The sequence below is a fragment of the Ranitomeya imitator genome, chromosome 1 (genome assembly GCF_032444005.1).
Source record: "Ranitomeya imitator isolate aRanImi1 chromosome 1, aRanImi1.pri, whole genome shotgun sequence".
NCBI lineage: Eukaryota > Metazoa > Chordata > Amphibia > Anura > Dendrobatidae > Ranitomeya > Ranitomeya imitator.
In genome coordinates, this window is record NC_091282.1 from 615,981,903 (window position 1) to 616,008,457 (window position 26,555).

Consider the following 26,555-nt stretch of genomic DNA (forward strand, 5'->3'; position numbering starts at 1 on the left):
CGCAGTCTGCAGCGTTTTCGGGTCAGTCACCGCTAGCACAGATAGAGCATCTGCGCTAGCATAAACGCGTTCTTTTTCGGCACTTGCGTTAAAGCAGTCCGTTTAACGTATGGGTCGAACGGACTGCACTAACGCAATGTGAACCTAGCCTTAGCAATGCGCTACATAATGGCAGTTAATGGGTGCGCTAAGGTCCCCCAATGATAGAAGCCCCCTAAAAGCCCCGTGATGCCGGTACCGCGCCCCGCACACCCATGCCTTCGTAGCTTGCTGTGCTGTGGCTTAGGGGGTGTCGCTGCAGTTTTTGCTGAATTTGTCCCCCCCGCCCATCCGTATCGCCTCCCCCCTCCTATCGCCCCCGTTGATCACACACAGTACTGTGCGCATGCGTGTTGTATCCTCTCTCCGCCCGCTCCCTCCTCCTCCTCTCCCCGGTGCTAGTGCCGCTCCGCTCACCACCCGGAGGCGCCGGGCACAGGGTGGAGGCTCTGCCGCTGCACAGACTACATAGCTACCGCCACCACCACCGGACTGGAGCTCCTGCTGCAAGTTATCCTCACACAGTGACAGCAACACGGTAGGTGGCCCCGGGACACAGCGGCGCTGCCAGGGTGGGAGATGCCGTGCGTGCATGGATGGATGTGTCAGTGTCTGCACAGTGTGTGTATGGATGTGTCAGTGTCTGCACAGTGTGTGTATGGATGGGTCAGTGTCTGCACAGTGTGTGTATGGATGGGTCAGTGTCTGCACAGTGTGTATATGGATGGGTCAGTGTCTGTACAGTGTGTATGGATGGGTCAGTGTCTGTACAGTGTGTATATGGATGGGTCAGTGTCTGTACAGTGTGTATGGATGGGTCAGTGTCTGTACAGTGTGTATGGATGTGTCAGTGTCTGTACAGTGTGTGTATGGATGTGTCAGTGTCTGTACAGTGTGTATATGGATGGGTCAGTGTCTGTACAGTGTGTATGGATGTGTCAGTGTCTGTACAGTGTGTATGGATGTGTCAGTGTCTGTACAGTGTGTGTATGGATGTGTCAGTGTCTGCACAGTGTGTGTATGGATGGGTCAGTGTCTGTACAGTGTGTGTATGGATGTGTCAGTGTCTGCACAGTGTGTGTATGGATGGGTCAGTGTCTGTACAGTGTGTGTATGGATGTGTCAGTGTCTGCACAGTGTGTGTATGGATGTGTCAGTGTCTGCACAGTGTGTGTATGGATGGGTCAGTGTCTGTACAGTGTGTGTATGGATGTGTCAGTGTCTGTACAGTGTGTGTATGGATGTGTCAGTGTCTGCACAGTGTGTGTATGGATGGGTCAGTGTCTGTACAGTGTGTATATGGATGTGTCAGTGTCTGCACAGTGTGTGTATGGATGTGTCAGTGTCTGTACAGTGTGTGTATGGATGTGTCAGTGTCTGCACAGTGTGTGTATGGATGTGTCAGTGTCTGCACAGTGTGTGTATGGATGTGTCAGTGTCTGTACAGTGTGTGTATGGATGGGTCAGTGTCTGTACAGTGTGTATATGGATGGGTCAGTGTCTGTACAGTGTGTATGGATGTGTCAGTGTCTGTACAGTGTGTATGGATGTGTCAGTGTCTGTACAGTGTGTGTATGGATGTGTCAGTGTCTGCACAGTGTGTGTATGGATGGGTCAGTGTCTGTACAGTGTGTATATGGATGTGTCAGTGTCTGCACAGTGTGTATATGGATGGGTCAGTGTCTGTACAGTGTGTATATGGATGTGTCAGTGTCTGCACAGTGTGTGTATGGATGTGTCAGTGTCTGTACAGTGTGTGTATGGATGTGTCAGTGTCTGCACAGTGTGTGTATGGATGGGTCAGTGTCTGTACAGTGTGTATATGGATGTGTCAGTGTCTGTACAGTGTGTGTATGGATGTGTCAGTGTCTGCACAGTGTGTGTATGGATGGGTCAGTGTCTGCACAGTGTGTATGGATGTGTCAGTGTCTGTACAGTGTGTATATGGATGTGTCAGTACAGTGTGTGTATGGATGTGTCAGTGTCTGTACAGTGTGTATATGGATGTGTCAGTGTCTGCACAGTGTGTATATGGATGTCAGTGTCTGTACAGCGTGTGTATATGGATGGGTCAGTGTCTGTACAGTGTGTGTATGGATGTGTCAGTCTCTGCACAGTGTGTATATGGATGTGTCAGTGTCTGCACAGTGTGTATATGGATGTGTCAGTGTTTGCACAGTGTGTGTATGGATGGGTCAGTGTCTGTACAGTGTGTATGGATGTGTCAGTGTCTGTACAGTGTGTATGGATGTGTCAGTCTCTGCACAGTGTGTGTATGGATGGGTCAGTGTCTGCACAGTGTATATGGATGGGTCGGTGTCTGCACAGTGTGTGTATGGATGTGTCAGTGTCTGTACAGTGTGTGTATGGATGGGTCAGTGTCTGTACAGTGTGTATGGATGGGTCAGTGTCTGTACAGTGTGTATGGATGTGTCAGTGTCTGTACAGTGTGTGTATGGATGGGTCAGTGTCTGCACAGTGTATATGGATGGGTCGGTGTCTGCACAGTGTGTGTATGGATGGGTCAGTGTCTGCACAGTGTGTGTATAGGGATGGGTCAGTGTCTGCACAGCGTGTGTATGGATGGGTCAGTGTCTGCACAGCGTGTGCATGGGTGGGTCAGTGTCTGCACAGCGTGTGCATGGGTGGGTCAGTGTCTGCACAGCGTGTGCATGGGTGGGTCAGTGTCTGTACAGCGCGTGTATGGATGGGTCAGTGTCTGTACAGCGCGTGTATGGATGGGTCAGTGTCTGTACAGCGCGTGTATGGATGGGTCAGTGTCTGTACAGCGCGTGTATGGATGGGTCAGTGTCTGTACAGCGTGTGTATGGATGGGTCAGTGTCTGTACAGCGTGTGTATGGATGGGTCAGTGTCTGTACAGCGTGTGTATATGGATGTGTCAGTGTCTGCACAGTGTGTGTATGGATGGGTCAGTGTCTGTACAGTGTGTATGGATGTGTCAGTGTCTGTACAGTGTGTGTATATGGATGTGTCAGTGTCTGCACAGTGTGTGTATGGATGTGTCAGTGTCTGCACAGTGTGTGTATGGATGGGTCAGTGTCTGTACAGTGTGTATGGATGTGTCAGTGTCTGCACAGTGTGTATATGGATGGGTCAGTGTCTGTACAGTGTGTGTATGGATGGGTCAGTGTCTGTACAGTGTGTATGGATGTGTCAGTGTCTGTACAGTGTGTATGGATGGGTCAGTGTCTGTACAGTGTGTGTATGGATGTGTCAGTGTCTGTACAGTGTGTGTATATGGATGTGTCAGTGTCTGCACAGTGTGTGTATGGATGGGTCAGTGTCTGTACAGTGTGTATGGATGTGTCAGTGTCTGTACAGTGTGTGTATATGGATGTGTCAGTGTCTGCACAGTGTGTGTATGGATGTGTCAGTGTCTGCACAGTGTGTGTATGGATGGGTCAGTGTCTGTACAGTGTGTGTATGGATGTGTCATTGTCTGTACAGTGTGTATGGATGGGTCAGTGTCTGTACAGTGTGTATGGATGGGTCAGTGTCTGTACAGCGTGTGTATGGATGGGTCAGTGTCTGTACAGCGTGTGTATGGATGTGTCAGTGTCTGTACAGTGTGTATGTAAGGATGTGCCAGTGTCGGTACAGTGTGTATGGATGTGTCAGTCTCTGCACAGTGTGTGTATGGATGGGTCAGTGTCTGCACAGTGTATATGGATGGGTCGGTGTCTGCACAGTGTGTGTATGGATGGGTCAGTGTCTGCACAGTGTGTGTATAGGGATGGGTCAGTGTCTGCACAGCGTGTGTATGGATGGGTCAGTGTCTGCACAGCGTGTGTATGGGTGGGTCAGTGTCTGCACAGCGTGTGCATGGGTGGGTCAGTGTCTGCACAGCGTGTGCATGGGTGGGTCAGTGTCTGCACAGCGTGTGTATGGATGGGTCAGTGTCTGTACAGCGTGTGTATGGATGGGTCAGTGTCTGTACAGCGTGTGTATGGATGGGTCAGTGTCTGTACAGCGTGTGTATGGATGGGTCAGTGTCTGTACAGCGTGTGTATGGATGGGTCAGTGTCTGTACAGCGTGTGTATGGATGGGTCAGTGTCTGTACAGCGTGTGTATGGATGGGTCAGTGTCTGTACAGCGTGTGTATGGATGTCAGTGTCTGTACAGCGTGTGTATGGATGTGTAAGTGTCTGCACAGCGTGTGTATGGATGGGTCAGTGTCTGTACAGTGTGTATGGATGGGTCAGTGTCTGCACAGCGTGTGTATGGATGGGTCAGTGTCTGTACAGCGTGTGTATGGATGGGTCAGTGTCTGTACAGTGCAGGTATGGATGTGTCAGTGTCTGTACAGTGTGTGTATGGATGTCAGTGTCTGTACAGTGTGTATGGATGTGTCAGTGCATATGCAGTGTGTGCATGGATGGGTCAGTGTCTGTACAGTGTGTGTATGGATGGGTCAGTGTCTGTACAGTATGTGGATGTTATTGTGTGTACAGTGTAGGTATGGATGTGTCAATGTGTGTACAGTATGCTTATATATGTATATGTCAGTATATGTACAGTGTGTATGGATGTGTCAGTGTCTGTAGTGTGCGTATATGTGTATATATGTTTGTGTCAATGTATGCACAGTGTCAGTGTATGTACATTGTCGATGTGTTTCAGTCTTTGTGCAGTGTCTGGTTATGGCTATGTACAGTACAGACCAAAAGTTTGGACACCTTCTCATTTAAAGATTTTTCTGTATTTTCATGACTATGAAAATTGTACATTCACATTGAGGGTATCAAAACTATGAATTAATACATGTGGAATTATATACTTAACAAAAAAGCGTGAAACAACTGAAATTATGTCTTATATTCTAAGTTCTTCAAAGTAGCCACCTTTTGCTTTGATGACTGCATTGCACACTCTTGGCATTCTCTTGATGAGCTTCAAGAGGTACTCACCGGGAATGGTTTTCATGTCACAGGTGTGCCCTGTCAGGTTCAATAAGTGGGATTTCTTGCCTTATAAATGGGGTTGGGACCATCAGTTGTAATGTGCAGAAGTCTGGTGGATACACAGCTGATAGTCCTACTGAATAGACTGTTAGAATTTGTATTATGATAAGAAAAAAAGCAGCGAAGTAAAGAAAAACGAGTGGTCATCTATACTTTAAGAAATGAAGGTCAGTCAGTCCGAAAAATTGGGAAAACTTTGAAAGTGTCCCCAAGTGCAGTGGCAAAAACCTTCAACCTACAAAGAAACTGGCTCACATGAGGACCGCCCCAGGAAAGGAAGACCAAGAGTCACCTCTGCTTCTGAGGATAAGTTTATCCGAGTCACCAGCCTCAGAAATCGCAGGTTAACAGCAGCTCAGATTAGAGACCAGGTCAATGCCACACACAGTTCTAGCAGCAGACACATCTCTACAACTGTTAAGGCTCCTTTCCACTTGCGAGATAAACGTCCGTGTCTCGCATGTGAAAACCAAGCTGTGGCGCCGGCACTCCAGAGCGGAGAGTGCGGCTGCATAGCAACACATGGAGCCGCACGCTCCGCTCCCAAGTGTCGGCGCCAGAGTTTGGTTTTCACATGCGAGACACGGACATTTCTCGCAAGTGGAAAGGAGCCCTTAAGAGGAGACTTTGTGCAGCAGGCCTTCATGGTAAAATTGCTGCTAGGAAACCACCGCTAAGGACAGGCAACAAGCAGAAGAGACTTGTTTGGGCTAAAGAACACAAGGAATGGACATTAGACCAGTGGAAATCTGTGCTTTGGTCTGATGAGTACAAATTTGAGATCTTTGGTTCCAACCACTGTGTCTTTGTGCAACGCAGAAAAGGTGAACGGATGGACGCTACATGCCTGGTTCCCACTGTGAGGCATGGAGGAGGAGGTGTGATGGTGGGGGTGCTTTGCTGGTGACACTGTTGGGGATTTATTCAAAATTGAAGGCATACTGAACCAGCATGGCTGCCACAGCATCTTGCAGCGGCATGCTATTCCATCCGGTTTACGTTTAGTTGGACCATCGTTTATTTTTCAACAGGACAATGACCCCAAACACACCTCCAGGCTGTGTAAGGGCTATTAGATCAAGAAGGAGAGTGATGGGGTGCTACGCCAGATGACCTGGCCTCCACAGTCACCAGACCTGAACCTAATCAAGATGGTCTGTGGTGAGATGGACCGCAGAGTGAAGGCAAAAGGGCCAACAAGTGCTAAGATCTCTGGGAACTCCTTCAAGATTGTTGGAAGACCATTCCCGATGACTACCTCTTGAAGCTCATCAAGAGAATGCCAAGAGTGTGCAAAGCAGTCATCAAAGCAAAAGGTGGCTACTTTGAAGAACCTAGAATATAAGACATAATTTCAGTTGTTTCACACTTTCTTGTTAAGTATATAATTCCACATGTATTAATTCATAGTTTTGATGTCTTCAGTGTGAATGTACAATTTTCATAGTCATGAAAATACAGAAAAATCTTTAAATGAGAAGGTGTGTCCAAACTTTTGGTCTGTACTATATATATATCTCCATCCATCTCTGGCAGTGTGAAAGACTGGTGGAAAGCATGCCAAGACGCATGAAAACTGTGATTAAAAATCATGGATATTCAACAAAATATTGATTTCTGAACCCTTCCTGAGTTAAAACATTAGTATTGTTGTTTCTAAATGATTATGAACTTGTTTTCTTTGCATTATTTGAGGTCTGAGAGCACTGTTTGTTTTTATTTTTACCATTTTTCTTTGTCAGAAAATAAATAGAAAATGTATTGCTTGGAACTTCAGTGACATGTTGTCAGAAGTTTATAGAATAAAAGAACAATTGACATTTCATTTCACAAATATACCTATAAAGAAAAAAATCAGACAAACTGATCATTTTGCAGTGGTCTCTTAAATTTTTGCCAGAGCTGTATTTGTTTATTTGCATTGCCCATGAATCACGGCTGTCACTGCCACAACTGCAGCGTCGTTAAGCCTGTGTCTGAAAAGTCATATGATCGTTGACCGGTACCACATACCACAGGTCCATTCTATAGTCTAATAATGCCATTTTTTTGTCGTAATGGTTTCATTGTGCAAACACATTGCATTCAAGTATCTGGAAAATTGCGCCGTTTCATAACATTTTCAGTTCTCTTTGGTCCTACTGATACAAGCTTCTAAGGGTGGTTTGTATAGGGCTGTTGGGAGCGCGGTGGGGTCTGGTCACCTTTGTTTTGTTGTGGAAGTTTCATCCTGTCAGTTATTAGAGTTTGTGTATGAATATATGTATATATACATACAGTGGATACGGAAAGTATTCAGACCCCTTTAAATTTTTCACCCTTTGTTTCATTGCAGCCATTTGGCAAATTCAAAAAAGTTCTTTTTTTCTCATTGATGTACACTCTGCCCGCCATCTTGACTGAAGAAAGCCAGAAATGTAGTAATATTTCCAAATTTATTAAAAAAAAGAAAAACTGAAATATCACGTGGTCATAAGTATTGAGACCCTTTGCTCAGTATTGAGTAGAAGCCCCTTTTGAGCTAGTACAGCCATGAGTCTTCTTGGGAATCATACAACAAGTTTTTCACACCTGGATTTGGGGATCCTCTGCCATTCTTCCTTGCAGATCCTCTCCAGTTCTGTCAGGTTGGATGGTGAGCGTCAGTGGACAGCCATTTTCAGGTCTCTCCAGAGATGCTCAATTGGGTTTAGGTCAGGTTTCTGGCTGGGCCAGTTAAGAATGGTCACAGAGTTGTTCTGAAGTCACTCCTTTGTTATTTTAGCTGTGTGCTTAGGGTCATTGTTTAGTTGGAAGGTGAACATTCGGCCAAGTCTGAGGTCCAGAGCACTCTGGAAGAGGTTTTCATCCAGGGTATCTCTGCACTTGGCCGTATTCATGTTTCCTTCAATGACAACTAGTCGTCCTGTCCCTGCAGCTGAAAAACACCCCCGTAGCATGAGGCTTCCGTCGAGCCACTCTGCCCTAAAGGCCCGACTGGTGGAGGGCTGCAGTGATAGTTGACTTTGTGGAACTTTCTCCCATCTCTCTACTGCATCTCTGGAGCTCAGCCACAATGATCTTGGGGTTCTTCTTTACCTCTCTCACCAAGGCTCTTCCCCCCATGATTGCTCAGTTTGGCTGGACAGCCAGGTCAAGGAAGACTTAAATTCTTCCGTTTGAGAATTAAGAAGGCCACTGTGCTCTTAGGAACCTTGAGTAATGCAGAAATTCTGTTGTAACGTTGACCAGATCTCTGCCTTGCCACAATTCTGTCTCTGAGCTCCTTGGCCAGTTCCTTTGACCTCATGATTCTCATTTGGTCTGACATGCACTGTGAGCTGTGAGGTCTTATATAGACAGGTGTGTGCCTTTCCAAATCAAGTCTTATCAGTTTAATTAAACACAGTTGGCCTCCAATGAAGGAGTAGAACCATCTCAAGGGGGATCAGAAGGAAATTGACAGCATGTGACTTAAATATGAGTGCGCAAAGGGTCTGCATAATTATGACCATGTGATATTTCAGTTTTTCTTTTTTGTTAAATTTGAAACAATTACTACATTTGTTTTTTTTTTCAGTTAAGCTGGAGTGCAGAATGTATATTAACCCCTTTACCCCCAAGGGTGGTTTGCACGTTAATGACCAGGCCAATTTTTACAATTCTGACCACTGTCCCTTTATGAGGTTATAACTCCGAAACGCTTCAACGGATCCTGGTGATTCTGACATTGTTTTCTTGTGACATATTGTACTTCATGATAGTGGTAAAATTTCTTTGATAGTACCTGCGTTTATTTGTGAAAAAAACGGAAATTTGGCGAAAATTTTGAAAATTTCGCAATTTTCAAACTTTGAATTTTTATGCAATTAAATCACAGAGATATGTCACACAAAATACTTAATAAGTAACATTTCCCACATGTCTCCTTTACATCAGCATAATTTTGGAACCAATTTTTTTTTTTGTTAGGGAGTTATAAGGGTTAAAAGTTGACCAGCAATTTCTCATTTTTACAACACCATTTTTTTTTAGGGACCACGTCTCATTTGAAGTCATTTTGAGGGGTCTATATGATAGAAAATGCCCAAGTGTGACACCATTCTAAAAACTGCACCCCTCAAGGTGCTCAAAACCACATTCAAGAAGTTTATTAACCCTTCAGGTGTTTAATAGGAATTTTTGGAATGTTTAAATAAAAATGAACCTTTAACTTTTTTACACAAAAAATTTACTTCAGCTCCAATTTGTTTTATTTTACCAAGGGTAACAGGAGAAATTGGACCCAAAAAGTTGTTGTCCAATTTGTCCTGAGTACGCTGATACCCCATATGTGGCAGTAAACCACTGTTTGGGCGCATGGGAGAGCTCGGAAGGGAAGGAGCGCTATTTGACTTTTCAATGCAAACTTGACAGGAATTGAGATGGGACGCCATGTTGCGTTTGGAGAGCCACTGATGTGCCTAAACATTGAAACCCCCCACAAGTGACACCATTTTGGAAAGTAGACCCCCTAAGGAACTTATCTGGATGTGTGGTGAGCACTTTGACCCACCAAGTGCTTCACAGAAGTTTATAATGTAGAACCGTAAAAATAAAAAATCATATTTTTTCACAAAAATTATATTTTTGCCCCCAATTTTTTATTTTTCCAAGGGTAAGAGAAGAAATTGGACCTCAAAAGTTGTTGTCCAATTTGTCCTGAGTACGCTGATACCCCATATGTGGCAGTAAACCACTGTTTGGGCGCATGGGAGAGCTCGGAAGGGAAGGAGCGCAGTTTGACTTTTCAATGCAAAATTGACAGAAATTGAGATGGGACGCCATGTTGCGTTTGGAGAGCCACTGATGTGCCTAAACATTGAAACCCCCCACAAGTGACACCATTTTGGAAAGTAGACCCCCTAAGGAACTTATCTAGAGGTGTGGTGAGCACTTTGACCCACCAAGTGCTTCACAGAAGTTTATAATGCAGAACCGTAAAAATAAAAAATCATATTTTTTCACAAAAATTATATTTTTGCCCCCAATTTTTTATTTTTCCAAGGGTAAGAGAAGAAATTGGACCTCAAAAGTTGTTGTCCAATTTGTCCCGAGTACGCTGATACCCCATATGTGGCAGTAAACCACTGTTTGGGCGCATGGGAGAGCTCGGAAGGGAAGGAGCGCCGTTTGACTTTTCAATGCAAAATTGACAGGAATTGAGATGGGACGCCATGTTGCGTTTGGAGAGCCACTGATGTGCCTAAACATTGAAACCCCCCACAAGTGACACCATTTTGGAAAGTAGACCCCCTAAGGAACTTATCTGGATGTGTGGTGAGCACTTTGACCCACCAAGGGCTTCACAGAAGTTTATAATGCAGAGCCATAAAAATAAAACAAAATTTTTTTCCCACAAAAATTATTTTTTAGCCCCCAGTTTTGTATTTTCCCTAGGGTAAGAGGAGAAATTGGACCACAAAAGTTGTTGTCCAATTTGTCCTGAGTACGCTGATACCCCATATGTGGGGGGGAACCACCGTTTGGGCGCATGGGAGGGTTCGGAAGGGAAGGAGCGCCATTTGGAATGCAGACTTAGATGGAATGGTCTGCAGGCGTCACATTGCGTTTGCAGAGCCCCTAATGTACCTAAACAGTAGAAACCCCCCACAAGTGACACCATTTTGGAAAGTAGACCCCCTAAGGAACTCATCTTGATGTGTTGTGAGAGCTTTGAACCCCCAAGTATTTCACTACAGTTTATAACGCAGAGCCATGCAAATAAAAAATATTTTTTTTTCCACAAAAATTATATTTTAGCCCCCAGTTTTGTATTTTTCCAAGGTTAGCAGGAGAAATTGGACCCTAAATGTTGTTGTCCAATTTGTCCTGAGTACGCTGATACCCGATATGTGGGGGGGAACCACCGTTTGGGCGCATGGGAGGGCTCGGAAGGGAAGGAGCATCATTTGGAATGCAGACTTAGATGGATTGGTCTGCAGGCGTCACATTGCGTTTGCAGAGCCCCTAATGTACCTAAACAGTAGAAACCCCCCACAAGTGACCCCATATTGGAAACTAGACCCCTCAATGAACTTATCTAGATGTGTTGTGAGAACTTTGAACCCCCAAGTGTTTCACTACAGTTTATAACGCAGAGCCGTGAAAATAAAAAATCTTTTTGTTTTCCCACAAAAATTATTTTTTAGCCCCCAGTTTTGTATTTTCCCAAGGGTAACAGGAGAAATTGGTCCACAAAAGTTGTTGTCCAATTTGTCCTGAGTACGCTGATACCCGATATGTGGGGGGGAACCACCGTTTGGGCGCATGGGAGGGCTCGGAAGGGAAGGAGCATCATTTGGAATGCAGACTTAGATGGATTGGTCTGCAGGCGTCACATTGCGTTTGCAGAGCCCCTAATGTACCTAAACAGTAGAAACCCCCCACAAGTGACCCCATATTGGAAACTAGACCCCTCAATGAACTTATCTAGATGTGTTGTGAGAACTTTGAACCCCCAAGTGTTTCACTACAGTTTATAACGCAGAGCCGTGAAAATAAAAAATCTTTTTGTTTTCCCACAAAAATTATTTTTTAGCCCCCAGTTTTGTATTTTCCCAAGGGTAACAGGAGAAATTGGTCCACAAAAGTTGTTGTCCAATTTGTCCTGAGTACGCTGATACCCGATATGTGGGGGGGAACCACCGTTTGGGCGCATGGGAGGGCTCGGAAGGGAAGGAGCATCATTTGGAATGCAGACTTAGATGGATTGGTCTGCAGGCGTCACATTGCGTTTGCAGAGCCCCTAATGTACCTAAACAGTAGAAACCCCCCACAAGTGACCCCATATTGGAAACTAGACCCCTCAATGAACTTATCTAGATGTGTTGTGAGAACTTTGAACCCCCAAGTGTTTCACTACAGTTTATAACGCAGAGCCGTGAAAATAAAAAATCTTTTTGTTTTCCCACAAAAATTATTTTTTAGCCCCCAGTTTTGTATTTTCCCAAGGGTAACAGGAGAAATTGGTCCACAAAAGTTGTTGTCCAATTTGTCCTGAGTACGCTGATACCCCATATGTTGGGGTAAACCCCTGTTTGGGCACACAGGAGAGCTCGGAAGGGAAGGAGCACTGTTTTACTTTTTCAACGCAGAATTGGCTGGAATTGAGATCGGACGCCATGTCGTGTTTGGAGAGCCCCTGATGTGCCGAAACAGTGGAAACCCCCCAATTATAACTGAAACCCTAATCTAAACACACCCCTAACCCTAATTCCAACGGTAACCCTAACCACACCTCTAACCCTGACACACCCCTAACCCTAATCCCAACCCTATTCCCAACTGTAAATGTAATCTAAACCCTAACCCTAACTTTAGCCCCAACCCTAACTGTAGCCCCAACCCTAACCCTAACCCTAATCCTAGCCCTAACCCTAGCCCTAACCCTAACCCTAGCCCTAACCCTAGCCCTAACCCTAGCCCTAACCCTAGCCCTAGCCCTAACCCTAGCCCTAACCCTAGCCCTAACCCTAGCCCTAACCCTAGCCCTAACCCTAACCCTAGCCCTAACCCTAGCCCTAACCCTAGCCCTAGCCCTAACCCTAGCCCTAATGGGAAAATGGAAATAAATACATTTTTTTTTATTTTTCCCTAACTAAGGGGGTGATGAAGGGGGGTTTGATTTACTTTTATAGCGAGTTTTTTAGCGGATTTTTATGATTGGCAGCCGTCACACACTGAAAGACCCTTTTTATTGCAAAAAATATTTTTTGCAATACCACATTTTGAGAGCTATAATTTTTCCATATTTTGGTCCACAGAGTCATGTGAGGTCTTGTTTTTTGCGGGACGAGTTGACGTTTTTATTGAAAACATTTTTGGGCACGTGACATTTTTTTATCGCTTTTTATTCCGATTTTTGTGAGGAAGAATGACCAAAAGCCAGCTATTCATGAATTTCTATTGGGGGAGGCGTTTATACCGTTCCGCGTTTGGTAAAATTGATAAATCAGTTTTATTCTTCGGGTCAGTACGATTACAGCGATACCTCATTTATATCATTTTTTTATGGTTTGGTGCTTTTATACGATAAAAACTATTTTACAGAAAAAATAATTATTTTTGCATCGCTTTATTCTCAGGACTATAACTTTTTTATTTTTTTGCTGATGATGCTGTATGGCGGCTCTTTTTTTGCGGGACAATATGACGCTTTCAGCGGTACCATGGTTATTTATATCTGTCCTTTTGATCGCGTGTTATTCCACTTTTTGTTCGGCGGTATGATAATAAAGCGTTGTTTTTTGCCTCGTTTTTTTTTTTTTTTTCTTACGGTGTTTACTGAAGGGGTTAACTAGTGGGCCAGTTTTATAGGTCGGGCCGTTACGGACGCGGCGATACTAAATATGTGTACTTTTATTGGTTTTTTTTTTTTATTTAGATGAAGAAATGTATTTATGGGAATAATATTTTTTTTTTTTTTTCATTATTTTGGAATATTTTTTTTTTATTTTTTTTACACATTTGGAAATTTTTTTTTTTACTTTTTTACTTTGTCCCAGGGGGGGACATCACAGATCAGTGATCTGACAGTTTGCACAGCACTCTGTCAGATCACTGATCTGATAGGAGTGCAGGCTGCTTCACAGTGCCTGCTCTGAGCAGGCTCTGTGAAGCCACCTCCCTCCCTGCAGGACCCGGATCCGCGGCCATCTTGGATCCGGGGCTCGAGCAGGGAGGGAGGTGAGGAGACCCTCGCAGCAACGCGATCACATCGCGTTGCTGCGGGGGGCTCAGGGAAGCCCGCAGGGAGCCCCCTCCCTGCGCGGTGCTTCCCTGTACCGCCGGCACATCGCGATCATCTTTGATCGCGGTGTGCCAGGGGTTAATGTGCCGGGGGCGGTCCGTGACCGCTCCTGGCACATAGTGCCGGATGTCAGCTGCGATAAGCAGCTGACACCCGGCCGCGATCGGCCGCGCTCCCCCCGTGAGCGCGGCCGATCGGCTATGACGTACTATCCCGTCCAGGGTCAGATAAGCCCAGGGCACCTCGACGGGATAGTACGTCTAAGGTCACAGAGGGGTTAATGAGAAAAAATGAACTTTTTTGAATTTACCAAATGGCTGCAATGAAACAGAGTGAAAAATGTAAAGGGGTCTGAATACTTTCTGTACCCACTGTACATAGTGTGTTCCTGCTTGCTCTATGCAATACATGTGTTGCTCTGATTCCTGCATGCTGCGTTCATCTTTGGTTTGCTGTAGGATGAAACACGCATCATATCTATGATCCTGCTGCAGGGATGTAGCATGAGGGCTCCTCTGGTCCAGCACTAGTGGATGTGACTCTTTGTGATTGTCCTGGAGGGATGCAGCATGAGCTGGCTCATCAAGTCCAGCACTGGTTGATACGGCATTTTGTGATCGTCTTGGATGGATGCAGCATGAGCCGGCTCCTCTGGTCCAGCACTTGTGGATGCGGCTCCCTGTGATCATCCTAGATGGATTCAGCATGAGCCGGCTCCTCTGGTCCAGCAGTGGTGGATGTGACTCTTTGTGATCGTCCTGGAGGTATGCAGTATGAGCTGGGTCATCAGGTCCTGCACTGGTGGATGCGATTCCCTATGATCGTCCTGAATGGATGCATCATGAGCCGGCTCCTCTGGTCCAGCACTGGTGGATGTGGCTCCCTGTGATGCTGCTGGAGGGTTGCAGCATGAGCCGGATCCTCTGGTCCAGCACTTGTGGATGCGGCTCCCTGTGATCATCCTAGATGGATTCAGCATGAGCCGGCTCCTCTGGTCCAGCAGTGGTGGAGGTGACTCTTTGTGATCGTCCTGGAGGTATGCAGTATGAGCTGGGTCATCAGGTCCTGCACTGGTGGATGCGATTCCCTATGATCGTCCTGAATGGATGCATCATGAGCCGGCTCCTCTGGTCCAGCACTGGTGGATGCGGCTCCCTGTGATGCTGCTGGAGGGTTGCAGCATGAGCCGGATCCTCTGGTCCAGCACTGGTGGATGCGACTTTTTGTGATCGTCTTGGAGGGATACATCATGAGCTGGTTCATCCGGTCCAGCACTGGTGAATGCTGCTCCCTGTGGTCCTGCTGGAGAGATTATGGCAACCAACCCAGAACTATGGACCAATCAGTGGAGTCCAAACAAAGATCAGGTGAAAAAAAGATATATCTCTTTATTAATTGGTGACAAACAAAAATGACATAAGAATAAAATGTAAGGTATACATATTTTAAAATCATTATGCTCGTGTACAGGACCAGATTGGATTTGTAACCCCTAAACTGTAATATGGTACATAAGATAGCCCAAAGAAAACATGAGAAACAAATACTAGTGACACAAAATAGTGACAACAGCGTGTGAAAAAATTAATAATAACAATAATTTTTAGAGGACATTTCTAGGGAACCTCACATAGTGTATAATAAGCTATATAGTGAATACATAGTGTAAGCAGTGCCAAATAATAACCATAGATCACGGAGAGCCAATTGCAGCTCTCAGTGTGCATAAAAGGAAAAAGTAAAGTGAGTACAAAATGTAATGGGCACGAATAAATGTAATGTACCTTCAGGGGTTAACAGGTCCTGGATCACCGTGCACCCCGTTGCGTGTTTCGGAATTAAATTCCTTTGTCAGGGAGAGGGATGCAGCATGAACCGGCTCCTCTGGTCCAGCACTGGTGGATGCGGCATTTTGTGATCGTCTTGGATGGATGCAGCATGAGCCGGCTCCTCTGGTCCAGCACTTGTGGATGCGGCTCCCTGTGATCATCCTAGATGGATTCAGCATGAGCCGGCTCCTCTGGTCCAGCAGTGGTGGATGTGACTCTTTGTGATCGTCCTGGAGGTATGCAGTATGAGCTGGGTCATCAGGTCCTGCACTGGTGGATGCGATTCCCTATGATCGTCCTGAATGGATGCATCATGAGCCGGCTCCTCTGGTCCAGCACTGGTGGATGCGGCTCCCTGTGATGCTGCTGGAGGGTTGCAGCATGAGCTGGATCCTCTGGTCCAGCACTTGTGGATGCGGCTCCCTGTGATCATCCTAGATGGATTCAGCATGAGCCGGCTCCTCTGGTCCAGCAGTGGTGGATGTGACGCTTTGTGATCGTCCTGGAGGTATGCAGTATGAGCTGGGTCATCAGGTCCTGCACTGGTGGATGCGATTCCCTATGATCGTCCTGAATGGATGCATCATGAGCCGGCTCCTCTGGTCCAGCACTGGTGGATGCGGCTCCCTGTGATGCTGCTGGAGGGTTGCAGCATGAGCCGGCTCCTCTGGTCCAGCACTTGTGGATGCGGCTCCCTGTGATCATCCTAGATGGATTCAGCATGAGCCGGCTCCTCTGGTCCAGCAGTGGTGGATGTGACTCTTTGTGATCGTCCTGGAGGTATGCAGTATGAGCTGGGTCATCAGGTCCTGCACTGGTGGATGCGATTCCCTATGATCGTCCTGAATGGATGCATCATGAGCCGGCTCCTCTGGTCCAGCACTGGTGGATGCGGCTCCCTGTGATGCTGCTGGAGGGTTGCAGCATGAGCCGGATCCTCTGGTCCAGCACTTGTGGATGCGGCTCCCTGTGATCATCCTAGATGGATTCAGCATGAGCCGGCTCCTCTGGTCCAGCAGTGGTGGAGGTGACTCTTTGTGATCGTCCTGGAGGTATGCAGTATGAGCTGGGTCATCAGGTCCTGCACTGGTGGATGCGATTCCCTATGATCGTCCTGAATGGATGCATCATGAGCCGGCTCCTCTGGTCCAGCACTGGTGGATGCGGCTCCCTGTGATGCTGCTGGAGGGTTGCAGCATGAACCGGATCCTCTGGTCCAGCACTGGTGGATGCGACTTTTTGTGATCGTCTTGGAGGGATACATCATGAGCTGGTTCATCCGGTCCAGCACTGGTGAATGCTGCTCCCTGTGGTCCTGCTGGAGAGATTATGGCAACCAACCCAGAACTATGGACCAATCAGTGGAGTCCAAACAAAGATCAGGTGAAAAAAGATATATCTCTTTATTAATTGGTGACAAACAAAAATGACATAAGAATAAAATGTAAGATATACATATTTTAAAATCATTATGCTCGTGTACAGGACCAGATTGGATTTGTAACCCCTAAACTGTAATATGGTACATAAGATAGCCCAAAGAAAACATGAGAAACAAATACTAGTGACACAAAATAGTGACAACAGCGTGTGAAAAAATTAATAATAACAATAATTTTTAGAGGACATTTCTAGGGAACCTCACATAGTGTATAATAAGCTATATAGTGAATACATAGTGTAAGCAGTGCCAAATAATAACCATAGATCACGGAGAGCCAATTGCAGCTCTCAGTGTGCATAAAAGGAAAAAGTAAAGTGAGTACAAAATGTAATGGGTACGAATAAATGTAATGTACCTTCAGGGGTTAACAGGTCCTGGATCACCGTGCACCCCGTTGCGTGTTTCGGAATTAAATTCCTTCGTCAGGGAGAGGGATGCAGCATGAACCGGCTCCTCTGGTCCAGCACTGGTGGATGCGGCTTCCTGTGGTCCTGCTAGAGGGATGCTACATGAGCTGGCTCCTCTGGTCCAGCACTGGTGGGTGCGGCTCCCTGTGGTCCTGCTAGAGGGATGCTATATGAGCTGGCTCCTCTGGTCCAGCACTGGTGGGTGCAGCTCCCTGTGGTCCTGCTGGAGAGATTATGGCAACCAACCCAGAACTATGGACTATGGAGGGATACATCATGAGCCAGCTCCTCTGGTCCAGCACTGGTGGGTGCGGCTCCCTGTGGTCCTGCTGGAGGGATACATCATGAGCCGGCTCCTCTGGTCCAGCACTGGTGGATGCGGCTCCCTGTAGTCCTGTTGGAGGGATACATCATGAGCTGGCTCCTCTGGTCCAGCACTGGTTGGTGCGGCTCCCTGTGGTCCTGCTGGAGGGATAAACCATGAGCCTCGTCCTCTGGTCCAGCACTGGTGGGTGCGGCTCGCTGTGGTCCTGCTGGAGGGATACATCATGAGCCTCCTCCTCTGGTCCATAAAGCATTTCAGCCGATGGAAGCATGAAGTGCTCCAAAATCTCCTGATAGCTAGCTGCATTGACCCTGCCCTTGATGAAACACAGTGGACCAACACCAGCAGCTGACATGGCACCCCACACCATCACTGACTGTGGGTACTTGACACTGGACTTCAGGCATTTTGGCATTTCCTTCTCCCCAGTCTTCCTCCAGACTCTGGCACCTTGATTTCCGAATGACATGCAAAATTTGCTTTCATCAGAAAAAAGTACTTGGGACCACTTAGCAACAGTCCAGTGCTGCTTCTCTGTAGCCCAGGTCAGGCGCCTCTGCCGCTGTTTATGGTTCAAAAGTGGCTTTACCTGGGGAATGCGGCACCTGTAGCCCATTTCCTGCACACGCCTGTGCACGGTGGCTCTGGATGTTTCCACACCAGACTCAGTCCACTGCTTCCTCAGGTTCCCCAAGGTCTGGAATCGGTCCTTCTCCACAATCTTCCTCAGGGTCCGGTCTCCTCTTCTCGTTGTACAGCGTTTTCTGCCACATTGTTTCCTTCCAACAGACTTACCATTGAGGTGCCTTGATACAGCACTCTGGGAACAGCCTATTTGTTGAGAAATTTCTTTCTGGGTCTTACCCTCTTGCTTGAGGGTGTCAATGATGGCCTTCTTGACATCTGTCAGGTCGCTAGTCTTAGGGTCCCGTCACACTATAACATTTCGATCGCTACGACGGTACGATTCGTGACGTTCCAGCGATATCGTTACGATATCGCTGTGTCTGACACGCAGCAGCGATCAGGGATCCTGCTGAGAATCGTACGTCGTAGCAGATCGTTTAGAACTTTCTTTCATCGCTGGATCTCCCGCTGTCATCGCTAGATCGGTGTGTGTGACACCGATCTAGCGATGCGATGCGATCCAGCGATGCGTTCGCTTGTAACCAGGGTAAACATCGGGTAACTAAGCGCAGGACCGCGCTTAGTTACCCGATGTTTACCCTGGTTACAAGCGTTAAACTAAAAAAAAAACAAACAGCACATACTTACATTCTGGTGTCCGTCAGGTCCCTTGCAGTCTGCTTCCAGCACTGTGACTGCCGGCCGTAAAGTGAAAGCAGAGCACAGCGGCTGTGCTTTCACTTTCACTTTACGGCCGGCAGTCACTGAGTGCGGGAAGCAGACTGCAAGGGACCTGACGGACACCAGAATGTAAGTATGTGCTGTTTGTTTTTTTTTAGTTTAACGCTTGTAACCAGGGTAAACATCGGGTAACTAAGCGCGGTCCTGCGCTTAGTTACCCGATGTTTACCCTGGTTACCCAGGGACCTCGGCATCTTGGTCGCTGGAGAGCGGTCTGTGTGACAGCTCCCCAGCGACCACACTACGATTTACCTACGATCACGGCCAGGTCATATCGCTGGTCGTGATCGTAGGTAAATCGTATAGTGTGACGGTACCCTTACCCATGATGGGGGTTTTGAGTAATGAACCAGGCAGGGAGTTTATAAAAGCCTCAGGTATCTTTTGCATGTGTTTAGAGTTAATTAGTTGATTCAGAAGATTAGGGTAATAGGTCGTTTAGAGAACCTTTTCTTGATATGCTAATTTATTGAGACAGGTTTTTTGGGTTATCAGGAGTTGTATGCCAAAATCATCAGTATTAAAACAATAAAAGACCTGACAAATTTCAGTTGGTGGATAATGAATCTATAATATATGAAAGTTTCATTGTAATCATTACATTATGGTAAATAATGAAATTTAACACTATATGCTAATTTTTTGAGAAGGACCTGTATACCCCTCCTCACATGTAAAGCGCCATGGAACAAATGGCGCTATAACAATAAATAATAATAATAATAATAAGCCGGCTCCTCTGGTCCAGCACTGGTGGGTGCGGCTCCCTGTGGTCCTGCTGGAGGGATACATCATGAGCCAGCTCCTCTGGTCCAGCACTGGTGGGTGCGGCTCCCTGTGGTCCTGCTGGAGGGATACATCATGAGCCGGCTCCTCTGGTCCAGCACTGGTGGATGCGGCTCCCTGTAGTCCTGTTGGAGGGATACATCATGAGCTGGCTCCTCTGGTCCAGCACTGGTTGGTGCGGCTCCCTGTGGTCCTGCTGGAGGGATACATCATGAGCCTCATCCTCTGGTCTAGCACTGGTGGGTGCGGCTCGCTGTGGTCCTGCTGGAGGGATACATCATGAGCCTCCTCCTCTGGTCCAGCACTGGTGGGTGCGGCTCCCTGTAGTCCTGCTGTGGAGGGATACATCATGAGCCTCGTCCTCTGGTCCAGCACTGGTGGGTGCGGCTCCCTGTAGTCCTGCTGGAGGGATACATCATGAGCCGGCTCCTCTGGTCCAGCACTGGTGGGTGCAGCTCCCTGTGGTCCTGCTGGAGGGATACATCATGAGCCGGCTCCTCTGGTCCAGCACTGGTGGGTGCGGCTCCCTGTGGTCCTGCTGGAGGGATACATCATGAGCCTCCTCCTCTGGTCCAGCACTGGTGGATGCGGCTCCCTGTAGTCCTGCTGGAGGGATACATCATGAGCCTCGTCCTCTGGTCCAGCACTGGTGGGTGCGGCTCCCTGTGGTCCTGCTGGAGGGATACATCATGAGCCAGCTCCTCTGGTCCAGCACTGGTGGGTGCGGCTCCCTGTGGTCCTGCTGGAGGGATACATCATGAGCCGGCTCCTCTGGTCCAGCACTGGTGGGTGCAGCTCCCTGTGGTCCTGCTGGAAGGATACATCATGAGCCGGCTCCTCTGGTCCAGCACTGGTGGGTGCGGCTCCCTGTGGTCCTGCTGGAGGGATACATCATGAGCCTCCTCCTCTGGTCCAGCACTGGTGGGTGCGGCTCCCTGTGGTCCTGCTGGAGGGATACATCATGAGCCAGCTCCTCTGGTCCAGCACTGGTGGGTGCGGCTCCCTGTGGTCCTGCTGGAGGGATACATCATGAGCCGGCTCCTCTGGTCCAGCACTGGTGGGTGCAGCTCCCTGTGGTCCTGCTGGAAGGATACATCATGAGCCGGCTCCTCTGGTCCAGCACTGGTGGGTGCGGCTCCCTGTGGTCCTGCTGGAGGGATACATCATGAGCCTCCTCCTCTGGTCCAGCACTGGTGGATGCGGCTCCCTGTAGTCCTGCTGGAGGGATACATCATGAGCCTCGTCCTCTGGTCCAGCACTGGTGGGTGCGGCTCCCTGTGGTCCTGCTGGAGGGATACATCATGAGCCAGCTCCTCTGGTCCAGCACTGGTGGGTGCGGCTCCCTGTGGTCCTGCTGGAGGGATACATCATGAGCCAGCTCCTCTGGTCCAGCACTGGTGGGTGCGGCTCCCTGTGAGTCCCAGATACAATGTTTCATGTTACTTTTCTCAGGGGTAAAGATTTACACATCTTGTTTGTTCTATTGTGTAATATGCATACTGCTTCCTCTGTCTTCTTCCACCTCTGGTGTCTTAGGCTACTTTCACACTAGCGTTAACTGCAATCCGTCACAATGTGTCGTTTTGCAGAAAAAACGCATCCTGCAAAAGTGCTTGCAGGATGCGTTCTTTCCCCATAGACTTGTATTGACCCATTGCGACGGATTGCCACGCTTCGCATCCGTCGTGCTTTGGCGGACCGTCGGGAGCAAAAAACGCTACGTGTAACGTTTTTTGCTCCTGACGGACCGCTTTTTCCGACTGCGCATGCGCGGCCGGAGCTCCGCCCCCACCTCCCCGCACCTCACAATGGGGCAGCAGATGCGCCGGAGAAATGCATCCGCTGCACCCGTTGTGCAGTGCGTTAAACGCTAGCGTCGGAATCTGTGCCCGACGCATTGCGACGGGGAGATTCCGACGCTAGTGTGAAAGTAGCCTTAGATGATTTTTGGAGTAGTTGCTGGCTCAGGGATAGGAAACAAAGGGAGGTTATTAATGGAGCACACTCGGACTGGGTAGCCGTTAGCAGTGGGGTACCACAGGGGTCAGTATTGGGCCCTCTTCTTTTTAACATCTTTATTAATGACCTTGTAGGTGGCATTCAGAGCAGAATTTCAATATTTGCAGATGACACTAAACTCTGCAGAGTAATCAATACAGAGGAGGACAATTTTATATTACAGGATGATTTATGTAAACTAGAAGCTTGGGCTGATAAATGGCAAATGAGCTTTAATGGGGATAAATGTAAGGTCATGCACTTGGGTAGAAGTAATAAGATGTATAATTATGTGCTTAATTCTAAAACTCTGGGCAAAACCGTCAATGAAAAAGACCTGGGAGTATGGGTGGATGACAAACTCATATTCAGTGGCCAGTGTCAGGCAGCTGCTACAAAGGCAAATAAAATAATGGGATGCATTAAAAGAGGCATAGATGCTCATGAGGAGAACATAATTTCACCTCTATACAAGTCACTAGTGCGACCACACTTAGAATACTGTGCACAGTTCTGGTCTCCGGTGTATAAGAAAGACATAGATGAACTAGAGCGGGTGCAAAGAAGAGCGACCAAGGTTATTAGAGGACTGGGGGGTCTGCAATACCAAGATAGGTTATTACACTTGGGGCTATTTAGTTTGGAAAAACAAAGACTAAGGGGTGATCTTATTTTAATGTATAAATATATGAGTGGACAGTACAAACACCTTTCTGATGATCTTTTTAACCCCTTTCTGACCTCGGACGGGATAGTACGTCCGAGGTCAGATCCCCTGCTTTGATGCGGGCTCCGGCGGTAAGCCCGCATCAAAGCCGGGACTTGTCAGCTGTTTTGAACAGCTGACATGTGCCCGTAATAGGCGCGAGCAGACTCGCGATCTGCCCGCGCCTATTAACTAGTTAAATGCCGCTGTCAAACGCAGACAGCGGCATTTAATCACCGCTTCTGGCCGGGCGGCCGGAAATTACGTCATCGCCGACCCCCGTCACATGATCGGGGGTCGGCGATGCTTCAGAATTCTAACCATAGAGGTCCTTGAGACCTCTATGGTTACTGATCGCCGGCAGCTGTGAGCGCCACCCTGTGGTCGGCGCTCACAGCACACCTCCATTTCTGCTACATTGCAGCGAACAGCAGATCGCTGCTATGTAGCAGAGGCGATCGAGTTGTGCCTGCTTCTAGCCTCCTATGGAGGCCATTGAAGCATGGCAAAAGTTAAAAAAAAAAAGTTAAAAAAATGTGAAAAAAAATAAAAAAAATATAAAAGTTTAAATCACCCCCCTTTCGCCCCAATCAAAATAAATCAATAAAAAAAATATCAAATCTACGCATATTTGGTATCGCCGCGCTCAGAATCGCCCGATCTATCAAATAAAAAAAGCATTAACCTGATCGCTAAACAGCGTAGCGAGAAAAAAATTCGAAACGCCAGAATTGCATTTTTTTGGTCGCCGCGACATTGCATTAAAATGCAATAACGGGCGATCAAAAGAACATATCTGCTATCATTAAAAACATCATCTCGGCACGCAAAAAATAAGCCCTCACCCGACCCGAGATCATGAAAAATGGAGACGCTACGAGTATCGGAAAATGGCGCAATATTTTTTTTTTTGGATTTTTTTTCACCACTTAGATAAAAAATAACCTAGTCATGTTAGGTGTCTATGAACTCGTACTGACCTAGGGAATCATAATGGCAGGTCAGTTTTAGCATTTAGTGAACCTAGCAAAAAAGCCAAACAAAAAACAAGTGTGGGATTGCACTTTTTTTGCAATTTCACCGCACTTGGAATTTTTTTTCCCGTATTCTAGTACACGACATGCTAAAACCAATGATGTCATTCAAAAGTACAACTTGTCCTGCAAGAAATAAGCCCTCACATGGCCAAATTGACGGAAAAATACAAAAGTTATGGCTCTGGGAAGGAGGGGAGTGAAAAACGAACACGGAAAAACGAAAAATCCCAAGGTCATGAGGGGGTTGATCATAGACCTGAAACAATGACAAGGGGGCATCCTCTACGTCTGGAGGAAAGAAGGTTTAGGCATAATAACAGACGCGGATTCTTTACTGTAAGAGCAGTGAGACTATGGAACTCTCTGCCGTGTGATGTTGTAATAAGTGATTCATTACTTAAATTTAAGAGGGGACTGGATACATTTCTGGAAAAGTATAATGTTACAGGTTATATCCACTAGATTCCTCGATAGGGCGTTGATCCAGGGAACTAGTCTGATTGCCGTATGTGGAGTCGGGAAGGAATTTTTTTCCCCAATGTGGAGCTTACTCTTTGCCACATGGTTTTTTTTTGCCTTCCTCTGGATCAACATGTTAGGACATGTTAGGTTAGGCTATGGGTTGAACTAGATGGACTTATAGTCTTCCTTCAACCTTAATAACTATGTTACTATGTTACCCAGTCAGCTACTGAAAATCTATCCTACATAGGGGCTTATTCCTGTTGCAGGCGTATGGAGTTTTACAAGCTCCACTGAGGTGTATGGCAGACTCCTGTACCATATCTACTACCCCATTAATCAGTCATGCATGGACACACTTCTCAGTCCTTAGTTGCAGTGACATGCAAGAGTATTTTCCTTGATAAAAAAGCATTTTCTTTTGATTTTGCATGGCAAGTTATCTCATATACACAGGATACTCTCCGACTGCGTGGGGTGCAATCATTGCGACCTCACAAAAATTGGATTTTGTTCCGTATTGAACAGAAGGAAGCGTGCATTCTTAACCTTCGCCTTATTCTCTAGGAGACTGCTTTAGACAGTGATTCCCCATTGCTAGCAGTCTCATAGACAATGAAGGGAGTGAAGGAACCTCCGACCATCCAAGAAGGCTCTACAAATCCCTTGTTTCTCGGATTGCTCAGTTCCTTAGCGATCATCAGGCTATCCCCTATCCCAGATAAAGATTATCTGTTCTGGGAATAACCCTTTAAAAGGCTTGTCATCTTTAACCCCTTTCTGCCATTGGACGTAATATTCCGTCCATGTGGGGTGGGCCTTAATTCCCAAGGACGGAATATTACGTCCAGCGCGATCGGCGGCGCTCACGGGGGGAGCGCCGCCGATCGCGGCCGGGTGTCAGCTGCTTATCGCAGCTGACATCCGGCACTATGTGCCAGGAGCGGTCACGGACCGCCCCCGGCACATTAACCCCCGGCACACCGCGATCAAAGATGATCGCGATGTGCCGGCGGTGCAGGGAAGCATCGCGCAGGGAGGGGGCTCCCTGCGGGCTTCCCTGAGACCCCCGCAGCAACGCGATGTGATCGCGTTGCTCCGGGGGTCTCCTACCTCCCTCCCTGCAGTAAGTCCCGGATCCAAAATGGCCGCGGATCCGGGTCCTGCAGGGAGGGAGGTGGCTTACCAAGTGCCTGCTCAGAGCAGGCACTTGGTAACGCTGCACTGCTCTCAGACAGATCGGTGATCTGTCAGAGTGCTGTGCAAACTGGCAGATCACCGATCTGTATTGTCCCCCCCTGGGGCAAAGTAAAAAAGTAAAAAAAAAAATTTCCAAGTGTGTAAAAAAAAAAAAAAAAAAAACAAAAAAAAACAAACCTAAATAATGAAAAAAAAAAAAATATATTATTTATTATTTTTTATTATTATACATTTTTATAGCGCCATTTATTCCATGGCGCTTTACATGTGAATACGGGGCAAATATAGACAAATACATTAAACATGAGCAGATAACAAGGCACACGAGTACATAAGGAGGGAGGACCCTGCCCGCGAGGGCTCACAGTCTGCAGGGGGTGGGTGAGGATACACTAGGAGAGGGAAGAGCTGGCTGTGCGGCTGTTCAGTAGGTTGAGGATCACTGCAGGCTGTAGGCTTGTCGGAAGAGATGAGTCTTCAGGTTCTTTTTGAAGGTTTCTATGGTAGGCGCAAGTCTGATGTGTTGGGGTAGAGAGTTCCAGAGTATGGGGGAAGCACGGGAGAAGTCTTGGATGCGGTTATGGGAAGAAGAGATGAGAGGGGAGTAGAGAAGGAGGTCTTGGGAGGACCGGAGGTCGCGTGTAGGTAGGTACCGGGAGACCATGTCACAGATGTATGGAGGAGACAGGTTGTGGATGGCTTTGTATGTCAGTGTGAGGGTTTTGAACTGGACTCTCTGGGCGATAGGAAGCCAGTGAAGGGCTTGACACAGGGGAGAGGCTGGGGAATAGCGGGGGGACAGGTGGATTAGTCGGGCAGCAGAGTGTAGGATGGATTGGAGTGGTGCCAGAGTGCTAGAGGGGAGTCCAGAGAGTAGGAGGTTGCAGTAGTCGAGGCGGGAGATAAGGGCATGCACTAGCGTTTTTGCAGTGTTGCGGTCAAGGAAAGCACGGATCCGGGAAATATTTTTGAGTTTGAGACGACAGGAGGAGGCAAGGGCTTGGATATGTGGCTTGAAAGAGAGGGCAGAGTCGAGGATCACCCCGAGGCACCGGGCGTGTGGGACTGGGGATAGTGAGCAGCCATTGACATTGATGGATAGGTCTGGTGGAGGGGTAGAGTGAGATGGGGGAAAGATGATGAATTCTGTTTTGTCCATGTTCAGTTGTAGAAAGCGAGCAGAAAAGAAGGCTGAAATGG

At 47.3% G+C, this 26,555-nt stretch overlaps 1 protein-coding gene across 1 annotated transcript in view; it reads left to right on the forward strand.

The window, feature by feature from the left end:
• The first annotated feature begins 385 nt into the window (after nucleotides 1–385).
• FUT8 (fucosyltransferase 8) overlaps nucleotides 386–26,555 on the forward strand; it is a 288,014-nt gene continuing 261,844 nt past the window's right edge. The window contains exon 1 of the mRNA XM_069726425.1: nucleotides 386–577. The gene's annotated coding sequence lies outside the window, so the exon portion shown is untranslated. The remainder of the gene's footprint in view (nucleotides 578–26,555) is intronic.